General features: G+C 38.1%; 1 pseudogene; it reads left to right on the forward strand.

Moving 5' to 3' along the window:
• LOC107780179 (D-cysteine desulfhydrase 1, mitochondrial-like) overlaps positions 1-13,319 on the forward strand; it is a 32,746-nt pseudogene extending 19,427 nt beyond the window's left edge.
• Positions 13,320-13,750: the final 431 nt, after the last annotated feature.

Here is a 13,750-nt window from a genome sequence, read left to right on the forward strand (position 1 = left end):
TGCAAGAATATGAAGCCACACATACCACGTGAAATCAGTAATCTGTGTGATAAATTAAAATAGAAATAAGTTGCTTAATTGGTGGGCTGAGAAATAGTGTTGTCCTCCAATTTTGGGATGTGCTCTTCCAAATGGAACCAGTATTTGAACCTTGTACAATTTTCAGTTGTGCGGAAGCTAAGTCTGTCTCATAGTAGCCTTAAGCTGATAGGTCTTATCTTTAATAGTATTGATCTTAATGTGTGTTACATCTCAGGCTCTTACCAAATTATTGAAAGAAAAGTTTTTAAATGAAGGAAGAAAGTCGTATGTCATCCCTGTTGGTGGATCCAATTCTTTAGGAACCTGGTGAGGCTCGTTTTCTGCAACTGGAATGTTTCCTACATCTGATAAATCCTAGACCTACTTCCTTTTTTCCCTATTTTTCAGCGTTTCACTTGCACCTTGAGATGTGTATTGGGTACTTTCAGCATCAGATTATAGCCAAGAGTTATTAATGATAACCTTCAGGTTTTAGTTTAGAGCTTTCTATACAGTTTCTAAACTCATTGTGTTTTCCTTAATATGTACTTCAATATGTGATCCATTTCCCTTTTCATTTTGAAGCCTTCGAGAGTTAATATCTTTTTCCATCTTGTGGCCCTAATTGAGCCATACCCTGCTATTAGTTATTTACTTTGGTGCATATGTTGACTCTACTTAAATCATTATGCAACTCCATTGCGGTATGGCATACAGGATACTTACCCGTGTCACCTTTTTTTTTGTGTAATAAGAAGGATACCTACCTCTGTCACTACCCTTGTCTCATTGAGTTTTTTGTCTGTAGTGATAGTTTTCATTCTGCATTAAGTGGCTACATAAACTCTTGTAGTGAACATCTATCCATCATTCAGAAAATCATTCAATTTATCCTTTTGAATAAGATGGAGTTTTTCTATAATCCTCAAAGTTTAACCTACAATATGTCAAGGAAAAACAAATAGGTTCAAAAGGTTAATTTTGAGAGTTTTTAGTTTTGCTTTAAGCAAAAGATAAATATAGACTCTCTTTCTGGAGCTACTTGTGGAAGAGTAGAGTGATTAATGATTAACAAACTAGAAAAGATAGAAAGAGCATTAATGTCATATATGCATGTTATAGGATGTTTTTGGTTGGTTATTGTGGTACCTTCTTGCCGTAGTGTGAGTAATTAGTTTATGAGCTGTGTATGGTGCCTATGAATGATTTGTTATAGTTATTTGGTAGTTGGTGGTGTAGTTGTAGTATTGGTGACAGGGATATTTTTTTGGATATTCCAATTTATAGGGGAGACTCTGCCAAAATTTTTGAAAATTTGAGGAGTTAGCCAAAATTTTAAGTCCCTTGAGAAAGTGAGTAGTGCTAAGAAAATTTAAGAAGTTCAAGTGAATAGTGCTAGCAACATTCGAGGACAAATGTTTTCAAGGAGGGAATATTGTAACACTCCTCAAATCTATAAAAGTTTCAACACACGCTAATTATAGAATTTAATTTTTTTAATCTTGCCTTGAGTGCATAAAAATTATACTTCTATTTAGGGGTGGACATTCGGTATTTCAGTTCAGTATTTAAGAATTTCGGTTATACAATTAGAGAAATATTAATAATTTTATATTATTAATTATTAAAAATGAGTATCATTAATTATTAATTAAGTTTAAAAAAAAAATAACAAAAAAAAAGTGGGGCCCGCCTAAAGCCCATAAAATGGGGAGATAAAAGGCTTAAAGCCTTAAACAATGGGTCATTCATGCAAAAGGCAAAAGGATAAAAAGCCTTATACGAAAAAATTTGTTCAATCGCGAAACAGAGGTTGCTTACTCACGCAGGCAGTAGAAAGTTTTAGGTTTCTTTACAAATCACTAGTTCTTGAACTCAGGTATATAAAATTCCCTATTGTCAATTATCGTACAGTAGTAGTAGGTAAGAATTGAATAGTTAATTCCCTTCGTCCTCTGTATCAACAGTAAGTTCAATGTTTAGGTGTGAAACTTTTAAATTAATTAAAATGCACTGATTTTTGTAGAATCGATTGTTTGACGGGTACAAGTTGGACTGGAGCCTACTTATTGGCTCGAGGAGTTTTGAAGTGAGTTGATATAACCCTTTACTTAAGTGGTTTAACCTACAAAAGCACGCATATAAGGGGTTCGATGAATTGCTTTAAAGAGTTAAATTGTACTTAATCGGAGCGAGTTAGTACATATTAACTTAGAATTGATCCAATTAAAGTTTGGATGATTTATTATGATATATGTGCATAAATATTCAGATTGTTGTATTATTCTTATATGCCATTTTCATGTTGAAAATTCAAGAAAAAGCAAGAATCTTTAGAAATACTTTTGAATATTTATTTCATTCTTATGCCATGCTTTACATGTACGAGGATACTAGTATGAGTATGTATAAGATGTTCTAAAAAAGATTTAGACTTGAAAAATCACAAGAAGAAGTTTTAGAAAGAAAATATTGTTGGGAGTATCCTTTATTCTGAGAAGAGGTCATCGTCCAGGCCGAGGGTCCTAACCAAGGCGTTGACTTCCTGAAACTACTTGTGCCAAAGTAGGGAGCACACGAACCGAGGGTCTCGTTGCTGAGAATTTACTTAGCCAGGCTAAGGTATGATACATGAGCGCTGAGAACCATGAAGCGAGTGGCACCTCGTGGATTGGGCCTATTCGATCAGGTTGGGATCGAACCCGTGCTGATAACACGCTGACTAAGACAGAAATAAGTCAGGATAGTTGGAACTCTCGAAGTATAAAGTGAACTATTTTTTTTATAAGAAAGAAAAAGAAAGGAATTTCTTTTAGAATATTCATAAACTGCTACTATGCAATTATTTTAGAATTGTTCTTAGAAGCTTTATGTTTTCCGTGCATTCAGAATCTTTATTTGTAATGTATATTTTATTAAAGTTTCGTCCCCTATCTTCGAGACTCACCGAGTACAATGGATGGTACTGACGTTCTCTTTTGGGAACCTACGTTGGTCTGCGGTACAACGTAGAAACCGATTTTGCAGGTGACGAGGCTACAGATTAGGACTTCCCTCTCTTCCAGTTCTATTGGTGTGCTCTGATTTTGTTCGTGGAGTATACTTTTGAGTCATCTTTATTTAGTTATTTCTTTGTTTACTTGTAGAGCTAGCCAAGCAATCTTATGTCCTGAGCAGTGCATCAGTTTATCAGTAGAGGCTTCATAGACATAGTCGGTGGGTTAAGATTCAAATGTTTTTGATAATAAATTAGCAGTATTTCAGTAGTTACTACGAACAAAGTTTGGGAGCTGGTTATTTTAGATATTCAAATTAATTAAAAGTATTTGGTTAAAGTATTGCCTTGTTGCATATAAAGTTTGAGCAGTGAGTCTTGTTTATGGGTATGAAGCACGCCATACTTATAAAAACAGGAGGCTACAAGCATTTAGGAAAAGTCTCATTTTTTTTCATACTTTAGATCGTGTAGTAGAGCCTACCTCTATGAAATTATCTAATGTATTCGTTTCTCCAAAACTCGCAGAAATGGCTCGTACTCGCAACTCCGACACCGACACTCCGGATGCTACTCAAGAAACTATTGCTACTATTGTGGCTCAAGGTAGAACTAAGAAGGCTTCAACTCAGAAAAGGAAGGGTAAATCCACAAAGGGGGTTCAAGTACCCCGGGTTGAACATGAATAAGGGGTGAAGCATGATGAGCCAGTACCTCAGGATCCAATGCCTCCCCCAACAATAGTTCCGGCTCAGACATCTATATCTCCAGAGGTGGGTCAGATGTTTAATGGTGTCAACAGTGCTATGGAGATATTTAAAGCCTTCATGGCCAACCAGAATGAGAGAAGAGATGAGATTCCACCTCAATCAAATAGATAGAACAATTCTGAGTCCTCAAGAGTGAATGAATTTTTAAAGCTGAGTCCTCCATTGTTCCGTGGTACTATAGTTGATGAAGATCCAATGTTGTGGCTGGAGGGTGTCAAGAAAGCTCTCCTAGCGATGAAGGCATTTGATGATGAAGCTGTGGAGCGGGCTGCCTACCAGCTTAGAGATGTGGATGGCGCTTGGTTTGAGATGTGGGAAAATAAAAGAGATGAAGATGATGGTCCGCCTACTTGGGAAGAATTTGAAGAGGCCTTCATGGCTAATTTTATACCAGAAGAGGACAGGAAAGCTAAGGCTACAGAGTTCGAGCAGCTCAAGCAAGGGAATAAAAGTGTGCAAGAGTACTATATGTAATACATAAGTTTGGCTAAGCATGCTCATCACATGGTTAAGACAGAAAAAGCAAAGATTCGCAGGTTTGTTGGCGGTTTGTCTTACCACATCAAGGATTCGACATCAGCTGCAGCGGTAGGAATGACAACTTTCTCCTATGTTGTGGGATTTGCCAAGCACTTAGAAAAAGACATACAACAAAGGAGAGAAGAAAAAGAGCATAACAAGAAAGCCCGGACAGCGGGCGGGTTTAATGGCACATCTAGCGGAGGTGGAAGGGGTTCCTCCAATAAGGAGTCATTAGCACCAGCTCAGTCCAGCCATCAGTCAGGTGGTGGATCTTCCTTCATACGTACTCAGAGTTATGGAAACCAGTCTCGCCAGAATCAGAATTTTAGGACATCTTCCTCACATAGCCAAAGTCATGCTGAAAAACATTCACAACAACAAGGTCTTTGCAGTACATGTAAGCGGCAACATTTAGGTCAGTGCAAGCTCGGGTTTCACAGTTGCTATCATTGCAGAGACATTGGTCATATAAAGGCTAACTGCCCAAAGTTGTGACGTAATTTCAGTGGGGGATCAACTCGTCCTTCTAGTTCCTAAGCTACTACAGTTGCACCACCCCAGGTCGGATATAAAGCAGGCAGAGGTGCAGCTTGAGTTACTCAGGGAGGGGAACAACCCCGTTTGTTTGCTACACTTGATCGTCAGAGTGCAGAGGCATCTGCAGTAGTTATTACATGTATACTTCTAGTCTGCTCACATAATGCGTATGCCATAATTGATCCAGGTTCAACGTTTTCATATGTGACTCCATACTTTGCAATTAACCTCGGGCTAGAACCTGAATCACTTAGTGAGCTATTCCTAGTGTCTACTCCAGTTGGAGAGCCAGTGGAAGCCACAAGAGTCTATAAAGGTTATTTAGTTTTAGTCCAAGGTCGCAACACCGAGGCCAATATCATAGAGTTAGAAATGGTGGATTTCGATGTGATCATGGGTATGGATTGGTTGTCTTCCTGCTATACCATGTTAGATTGTCATGCCAAGATAGTCAGGTTCCAATTTCCAATGAAGAAGTCTTAGAGTGGAAGGGTAGTTGAGCATCGCTTGTAGGTAAGTTTACTTCTTATCTTAAGGCACAACGAATGATCGGCAAGGGGTGTCTTGCCTATTTGGCTCACATCATTAATGCAGAATCAGAACCACCAGCTCTTCAATATGTGCCAGTTGTTAGAGAATTTCCAGAAGTTTTCCCATATGACCTTCTCGGACTTCCTCCTGAAAGAATCATAGACTTTGGCATCGATCTCATGCCAGGCACTCAGCCCATATCTATAACTCCTTATAGGATGGCTCCAGCAAAACTTAATGAGTTGAGAGAACAGTTGAAAGACCTTCTTGATCAGGGCTTCATCTGGCGGAGTGTTTCTCCGTGGGGTGCCCCGTCCTGTTTGTCAAGAAGAAAGATTGGTCTCTCAGAATGTGCATCGACTATCGGCAGTTGAATAAAGTTACCATTAAGAACAAGTACCCACTTCCAAGAATTGATGATTTATTTGATCAACTTCGGGGTGCAAAGTACTTTTCAAAGATAGACTTGAGGTCGGGGTACCATCAATTGAGAATCAGAGAAGAGGATATATCTAAAACAGACTTTAGAACTCGCTATGGGAACTATGAATTTCTAGTAATGTCCTTCGGGTTGACAAATGCTTTAGCTGCATTCATGGACCTCATGAACAGAATTTTCAAGCCATTCCTTGATACCTTTATTATCGTGTTTATAGACGATATTTTGGTATACTCTAAGAGCAAGGATGAGCATGCCGAACACCTCAGGATAGTCTTGCAGACCTTGAAGAAGAATGAGCTTTATTCCAAGTTTTCAAAATGTGAGTTTTGGTTGCAGTCAGTGGCATTCTTAGGCCACGTGGTATCTAGTGAAGGCATAAAAGTAGACCCTCAGAAGACAGAAGCATTCAAAAATTGGCCAAGGCCGACAACGCCAACCATAATCAGGAGTTTCTTAGGATTAGTTGGATACTATAGAAGGTTTGTAGAGGTATTTTCCTCACTTGCAGCTCCATTAACTAAGTTGACTCAGAAAGCAGTTAAGTTTTAGTGGTCAAACGCTTGTGAGCAGAGTTTTCAAGAGTTAAAGAAGAGGTTGACCACTGCACCTGTGTTAACCTTGCCGACAGGTTCGGGTGGTTTCACAGTGTATTGTGATGCCTCCAGAGTTGGTCTTGGTTGTATTATTATGCAAGATGACAAGGTTATTGCTTATGTTTCCAGGCCGTTAAATAATCATGAGAAGAACTACCCCACACAGGACTTGGAGTTTGCAGCTGTGGTGTTTGCATTAATGATATGGCAACACTACTTTTACGGTGAGCATTCTGAAGTGTTTACAGACCTCCAGTACATTTTCAAGAAGAAAGAGTTAAATTTGAAATAGAGAAGGTGGCTCGAGCTATTGAAGGATTATGACATCAATATCCTTTATCACGCCTGGGTAAAGCTAATGTGGTAGCAGATGCACTTAGTAGGAAGTCAATGGCTGTCATGTCCCATCTTGCAGTATAAAGGCGAACTTTGGGTCGAGAAATTCAAAAACTGGCAAATGATGGAATTAGATTGGATGAGACCGAAGAATGAGGTATAACTACTTATGCCTTAGCGCAATCCTCTCTTGTTGCGCATGTTAAGGCTAAATAAGACGAAGATTCGTACTTAGTGAAGTTAAAAGAAGGAGTCAGAAACAAAGAAATCACTGCTTTCACTCTAGAAAGTGATGGAGTTTTGAAGTTGAATGATCGGTTATGTGTTCCTGATGTAGATGGTATTAGGAAGGCCATAACGGAAGAATCTCACAGCTCGAAGTACTCTATCCACCGAGGTTCTACCAAAATATATCTGGACTTGAAAATTTTGTATTGGTGGAAAGGCATGAAGAAGCAAGTAGCAGATCATGTGGCCAAATATTTGAATTGCCAGAAAGACAAAGCTGAGCATCAGAGGCCTGGTGACTTAGCTCAAGATATAGAGATATCACAGTGGAAATGGGAGATGGTTAATATGGATTTCGTAGTAGGTCTGTCTCACACATATCGTAAGAATGATTCAATTTGGTTTATTGTAGACTGATTGAAAAAGTTTGCGCATTTCCTACCAGTAAAGATGACAGATTTCGCAGAGCAATATGCGCAGTTGTACATCAAAGAAATAGTCTGATTGCATGGTACTCCAGTTTCAATCATATATGATAGAGGCCCTCATTTCACGACGCACTTTTGGCAGGCATTTCAGAAAAGATTAGGTACCAAGGTAAATTTGAGCACCGCTTTCAATCCACAGATCGACGGTCAAGCAAAAAGGACCATTCAGACTCTCGAAGATATGTTGCGAGCATGTGTTATAGATTTTGGAGGTTATTGGGATGATCACTTGCCCCTTATAAAATTTGCTTAAAATAACAGCTATCAGTCCAGCATTGGTATGGCTTCTTATAAACGTTGTATGAGCAAAGATGTAGGTCTCCAGTAGGTTGGTTTGAAGTAGCATAGGTGCCGTTGATCGGTCTAGAGTTTGTTTATGAGGCCTTAGAGAAAATTCAGCTAATCAAGGAAAGGCTGAAAATGGCTCAGAGTCGTTAGAAGTCCTATTCTTAGAGCTCATGGCTGGTGACAAGGTGTTTTTGAAAGTTTCACCAATGAAAGGAGTTATGAGGTTTGGTAAGAAAGCAAAACTTAGTCCTAGGTTTATCGGACCATATGAGATTATAGAAAAGAAGGGGAAAGTGGCTTATAAACTAGCGTTGCCCATTGGATTGTCCTCTGTTCATCCTGTATTTCATATGTCTATGCTTAGAAAGTACATTCATGATGAGTCGCATATAATACCTGCCGATACCATAGAAATTAAAGAAGGCTTGACTTATGAAGAGGTACCTATAAAAATTCTCGATAGGCAAGTAAGAAAGTTGAGAATAAAAGATATAGCATCGGTAAAAGTTTTGTGGTGTAATCATGATTCAAAAGAGGCTACGTGGGAGGTCGAGGAAGATATGAGGAAGAAGTATCCTTATTTATTTGAGGAACAAGGTATGTGAACCTAGGTTTGACTTGACATTTATATTTTATTTATTAAATACAAGTTAGCAAGTTCTTATGTCCTTACTAGATTATACTTAGTCGTTGAAGTAATTTAGTTTCTGTCAAAGCATATTTAGTTATTAAATAATTTAGTGCCATGCCAGAGTACATTTAATTCATTAAAGTGATTTGCTTTTGCTGAAGTGTTGTGCTTTAGATTTTTGGTTGGTTATTGTGGTACGTCCTTGCCGGAGTGTGAGTAATTAGTTTATGAGTTGTGTATGGTGCCTATGAATGGCCTGTTATGATATACTTGGTTGTTATTGGTGTAGTTGTGGTATTGGTGACATTGATATTTTTTTGGATAGTAAAATTTACGGGGGAGACTCTGCCGAAATTTTTGAAAATTTAGGGAGTTAGCCAAAATTTTGAGTCCCTTGGGAAAGTGAGTAGTGCTAAGAAAACTTAAGAAGTTCAAGTGAATAGTGCTAGCAAAATTCGAGGACGAATGTTTTGAAGGAGGGAAGATTGTAACACTCCTCAAATCTATAAAAGTTTCAACACACGCTAATTATAGAATTTAATTTTTTAAACCTTGCCTTGAGTGCATAAAAATTATACTTCTATTACGGATTTAACCCCTGGTGATTGACTTTTGAGTAACTTTCCTATTTAAAAATGATTGGATATACAATTAGGGAAATATTAATATTTTTATATTATTAATTATTAAAAGTGGGTATCATTAATTATTAGTTAAGTTTAAAAAACAAATAACAAAAAAAAGGTGGGGCAGCCTAAAGCCCATAAAATGGGAAGATAAAAGGCTTAAAGCCTTAAACAATGGGTCATTCACGCAAAAGGCAGAAGGCTAAAAAGCCTTATATGAAAAATCTGTTCACTCACGAAACAGAGAGCCACGTAATAGAGGATGCTTACTCATGCAGGCAACATAAAGTTTTGGGTTTCTTTACAAATTACTAGTTCTTAAACCCAGGTATATAAAATTACCTATTATCAATTACCGTACATTAGTAGTAGGAAAGAATTGAATAGTTAATTCCCCTTTTCCTCTGTATCAACAGTAAGTTCAATGCTTAGGTGTGGAACTTTTAAATTAATTAAAATGCGTTGGTTATTGTAGAATCGATTGTTTGACGAGTATAAATTGGACTGGAGCCTACGTATTGGATTGAGGAGTTTTGAGGTGAGTTGATATAACCCTTTACTAAAGTGGTTTAACCCACGAAAGCACGGATATAAGGTGTTCGATGAATTGCTTAAAAGAGTTAAAATGTACTTAATCGGAGCGGGTTAGTATGTATTAACTTAGAATTTTCTAGCTAAAGGTTAGATGATTTATTATGATATATGTGCATAAATTTTCAGATTGTTGTGTTATTCTTATATGCCATTTTCATGTTGAAAATTCATGAAAAAACAAGAATCTTTAGAAATACTTTTGAATATTTATTTCATTCTTATGCCATGCTTTACATGTACGAGGAAACCAGTATGAGTATGTATAGGATGTTCCAGAAAAGATTTAGACTTGAAAAGTCACAAGAAGAAGTTTTTGAAAGAAAATTTTTTTGGGAGTATCCTCTATTCTGAGAAAGGGTCATCTTCTAGGCCGAAGGTCCTGACCAAGGCGTTGACTTCCTTAAACTACTTGTGCCAAAGTAGGGAGCATACGAGCCGAGGATCTCGTTGCTGAGAATTTACTTAGCCAGGCTAAAGTATGATACATGAGTGCTGAGAACCATGAAGCGAGTGGCACCTCGTGGATTGGGCCTATTCGATCAGGTTGGGATCGAACCAGTGCTGATCACACGGTGACTAAGACAGAAATAAGTCAGGATAGTTGGAACTCTCAAAGTATAAAGTGAACTATTTTTTTTATAAGAAAGAAAAAGAAAGGAATTTCTTTTAGAATATTCATAAACTACTACTATGCAATTATTTTAGAATTGTTCTTAGAAACTTTATGTTTTCCATGCATTCAGAATCTTTATTTGTAATGTATATTTTATTAAAGTTTCGTCCCCTGTCTTCGAGACTCACCGAGTACAATGGATGGTACTGACGTTCTCTTTTGGGAACCTACGTTGGTCTACGGTACAACGTAGGAACCGGTTTTGCAGGCGCCTAGGCTATAGATTAGGACTTCCCTCTCTTCCAGTGCTATTGGTGAGCTCCGCTTTTGTTATTGGAGTATTCCTTTGAGTCATCTTTATTTAGTTATTTCTTTGTTTACTTGAAAAACTAGCCAGACAATCTCATGTCCTGCGTAGTGCGTCAGTTTATCAGTAGAGGCTTCATAGACACAGTCGGTGGGTTAAGATTGAGATATTTTTTATGATAACTTAGCAGTATTTCAGTAGTTACTACGAACAAAGTTTGGGAGCTGGTTATTTTAGATATTCAAATTAATTGAAAGTATTTGGTTAAAGTATTGCCTTGTTGAATATAAAGTTTGAGCTTATAATAGTTTTAATGAGTGTAGATGGATCGTCCGGTTAAATTTAGCGACCGGGTGCCGGTCACGGCTTGTTCAGAAAATGGGTCGTGACACCATCGATGCCCTTACAACTGCTCGTTTCTTAGGATTAAGGCTTAGTTGCCAGAAAAAATGCTAAACCTACTGAGGCAGAGCAGAAAACTGTGATATTCAGTGCTATAAGGCCAACAACGGTATAAAGTTTAACCTCCTGTAAGGCACTGCCAACAGAAAGAAGAAAACTTAATAGTGCATGATGTTGGACAGCAAGTGCTTTGAATTTCATATTGGACCGCAAATGCTCTCACTTTCATATCTCATATTTAGCTTTCTCATGTCTTTTCTTTTCTTCTTTGTCTCTGTTGTTCAGTTCTGCTTCTGGTTCAACCTCAATATAGCTGTTTTTTTGTGTCTTCATAAAGACACTAATATTTGAGTTTCCATGATACTGGCTGTTTAACCCCGTGTTATAGTGATACTTAGAAGGGCCTACCTGGGACCTGAAATGAAGACCGTGCTAGAAAATATAATGTAAAATCAAACATTTCATGTTCCTCTTACGAGATGAAACCCTCTCCACTGGCCACTTGGAATTGAACAGTCAAATAACCTTATGGATTATTACATTACCATTTTTCAGCTGCTTGTTGATATTCCTATTATCCTTTTCAACCCTAATATGATGACACTAGGGTAGCCATGATGACTTATTTTCATGATTGACAGAGCCCTTCAGGAGCTAGTAGCCCAGTTAGAAATACATGCCAAGGGTTGTGCCTTCTCTATGCTGATACTTATACTATCTTCCATAGAGTTACAGATACATGTTTAAAGAAATAAATCCAAGGATCAACATCATTAGTTGAAGAACCGAGGGTTCCATTCTTTAATTTATTAGTAAGCACCTAAAATGCCTAAACTAGTACTTGTACAGAATTACGCTCTGACCATCAGGTTGCCATCCTTAAGTAGTGGATAGTGATGGTACACATTCTAAACTATACACAGTTGAGCAAATTTTGCTCTAGAAGTTTGCCATACTTCAGGAAGAAATACAAATCCGTATCTTAGTTTCACCATTTTGATAAGTGTGACTATTTTTGCAGGGGCTATATTGAAGCAATCCGGGAAGTTGAGCAACAACTTCAGCACTCGAGCAGTGAATGGAAATTCGATGACATTGTTGTATCTTGTGGCAGGTTTTGCACCTCTTCTGCATAATTTTTGTGATTTGATATGCTATACATGGATTGTTACAGTTAAAAAATGGTCCATGCATGGAATCATTAAAAAGTAACACTTGCTAAAAGTATGGTTGAAAAGTTGTCGAGGAGTCCCAAAATAAGTAGGAATATACTATGAGCTTATAGAATGACTGAGACTTGTACTCTTAGTAAGGATAGTAAACTCAATTTACCCATGACATGCCTTGCCTATAGTTAGACACACACATACTTCCTCTCTTGTTTGGTATTTCTATTAATGAGTGGCTATGATAGTTTTCCTTAATGCATCACTACATGTCAGTATGTCTGATATATGTTTTAAGTGTCTATATGCTGCTTGGTATCTGTGGAGGATCTTAGCTTCTTGATCCTGGCATCACAACACCCTATGGGATGTTGTGGGGGCTAATTACCTTCTGGGACTATGGTCTTTTTGTTTGTATACAAATTGCAATTATCTTGCTTAAGGAGATTTTGAATTGTTAATAGATTCTCCGTGGACATTGGTTGCGCCCACTTTTGTGGTGAGGCTCAATTTTCCGCAGCCCGTAATAACCTGTTTTCCTATCAAAGCGTATGATTTGAGAGTATCTGCCTCTGGAAACCAGATTGAATTCACTACATTTGCTTTGCATCTCTACATGCATAATTGAGTCTCCCTATGCCAGGTGCTTTAAAAAAATGAAGAGATTCTCCATGGACATTGCCACCAGCTTTTTTGTTCCGTCTAGTGACCTATTATTTTCTACTAAGTAATACATTTGATTTGAGAACATTTATCATTGAGAACCTGATTGAACCCAAAGAAATTTTCCTTTCACATTTCTAGGTGCCTCAGTTGTGCATCTCTAGTAGAACTTCTGGTTTATTTTGATATTTACTCTTATGGGAATGCTCGTACACAATGAGTAACCTCAACTTCCAAAAAGTGATCTTTTGTTTTGTTTGGAGTTACATTATGGTGAAAGTCAATGATTTCTCTGACAGTGTTCTAAATCAATGCCATGTCTCCATGGTTTTCAGTGGGGGGTACGGTCGTTGGTTTGTCAATTGCATCCAGGCTCAGTGGCTTGAAAGCAAAAGTAAATTGTGTTTATCTTTATTTTAAATTGCTCTCATCTTCAGACACAGCAGATGTCACTAATAAGTGGTTCGACTTTGTAGGTTAATGCATTTTGTATTTGTGACTATCCGGATTAATTTTATGAATATGTTCAAAAACTAGAATTTTGTTCGATTCTCATATTTTCGTAAGCTATAGCCCACGCATTCTGAGTGGGCCCGGGCCCCCCGGAACCGGATTGCCTAAACTTTTTTCGGGCCATCAAATACGACCTAAGGAACCATAGTCACTGCCCTGCCATGACCGTTCCTCGTTGTTTTGCATTTTACGGCCAAAAAATTAGAATTCCGCCTAATTCCCATATTTTCGTGTGCTATAGCCCACACCTTCCGAGCGGGCCCGGGCCCCCGGACCTGGAACACCTAAAAATTTTTCGGGCCATCAAATACGACCTAAGGAACCATAGTCACCGCCCCGCCATGACCGTTCCTCGTTTCTTTGCATTTTACGGCCAAAAAACTTGAATTCCGCCTAATTCCCACTTTATCATGTGCTATAGCCCACACCTTCCAAGTGGTCCCAGGCCCCCCGGAACCGGATCGCCTAAAATTTTTTCGGGCCA

The sequence above is a fragment of the Nicotiana tabacum genome, chromosome 4 (assembly GCF_000715075.1).
Source record: "Nicotiana tabacum cultivar K326 chromosome 4, ASM71507v2, whole genome shotgun sequence".
In the NCBI taxonomy this organism is placed as follows: domain Eukaryota; kingdom Viridiplantae; phylum Streptophyta; class Magnoliopsida; order Solanales; family Solanaceae; genus Nicotiana; species Nicotiana tabacum.